Below are 1,200 nucleotides of genomic sequence, written 5' to 3' on the forward strand. Positions count from 1 at the left end.
TAGGCTCTGGTGATGGAGGGGAGTTCTTCTCCTGCAGAGGTGGGGGTACCGTTTCTTCTGTTGGCGTTGGCGCTTCTGCAGTCCCCACGGTGCGGTTTCATAGCGTGATGAGATGAACTTGTGCTTTTGGGTTTGTTTCGGTATTACTTGGTAATGCACCTTGTGGTCTCTCGGAAAAATTTTTAGCTAGTTGGTTTAGTTGTTTTTCTATGTTTTGTATACTAGCTTGTTGATTTCTAAAATTTGATTCTAATTGTAGAAACCTTTCCGAGTTTTTCTTTTCAGTGTTGGAGATGAGGCGAGATATAGTATCTTCAAGCCTTTCTCGTCCACCTTGTTGTTGAGTGAAATTTTGTGACTCATTTCTTGGTTGTTGAAAGTTTGTTCGTTGGGTTTGTTGGTTACTACTATTGCCGGGTTCTCTCCAACCAAGGTTTGGGTGGTTTCACCATCCTTGGTTGTAAGTGCCCGTTGGAGGACCCGACGGCCTAGGTCTATTATCAATGTAGCTTACCGATTCTTGTTGATCGTCCGTTTCTTTCATACAACTCCAATTTTCATGTGGCCCACCACACCCTTCACAAGCCATAACCGAGACTGTTTTTGTCATTTCCAATTTTTTTATTTTTGGAAAAGGGCCTCGATTTGGGCTTGTAAAGAAGTGCTTTCATCAACCTTATGGGCGCCCGGGGCAATAGATTTATTGCATCGGGGGGTGTGCCATTGAAAATTGGTTTGAGCAATTTCCTCAATTTGGTTATATATTTCATGCGGGCGGCGATTACCTAAAAGTCCCCCGGAGCTAGAATCAAGTGTCTGCCTTGTGTGTGGCAACAGTCCATTATAGAAAGTGGATACTTGTTGCCATATCGCAAGGCCATGATGTGGACACTTGCGTAATAGCTCCTTGAACCTTTCCCAAGTTTCATATAAGGATTCCCCGTCCTCTTGTGAATATGTATTAATTTCAGTCATTAATTTAGTCGTTTTAGCGGGAGGGAAATACTTATATAAAAATTTTTGGGCTAGTTCATCCCAGGTGTTTACCGATCCAGCTGGGAGGGCGTTGAGCCAAGCTTTTGCTCGGTCTTTTAGTGAAAAAGGAAACATTCGGAGGCGGATGGCGTCATTTGATGCTCCATTGATCCGAAAGGTATCACATATTTCTAAGAAATTAGTAATATGTGATGCGTGTGAAGT

At 42.9% G+C, this 1,200-nt stretch overlaps 1 non-coding gene across 1 annotated transcript; it reads left to right on the plus strand.

The window, feature by feature from the left end:
* The first annotated feature begins 874 nt into the window (after positions 1 to 874).
* LOC118479934 lies at positions 875 to 981 on the plus strand. The gene has a single exon (XR_004861576.1). It is a non-coding gene; the product is annotated as a small nucleolar RNA R71 (small nucleolar RNA).
* Positions 982 to 1,200: the final 219 nt, after the last annotated feature.

Source organism: Helianthus annuus, chromosome 6 (genome assembly GCF_002127325.2).
Source record: "Helianthus annuus cultivar XRQ/B chromosome 6, HanXRQr2.0-SUNRISE, whole genome shotgun sequence".
Lineage (NCBI taxonomy): Eukaryota > Viridiplantae > Streptophyta > Magnoliopsida > Asterales > Asteraceae > Helianthus > Helianthus annuus.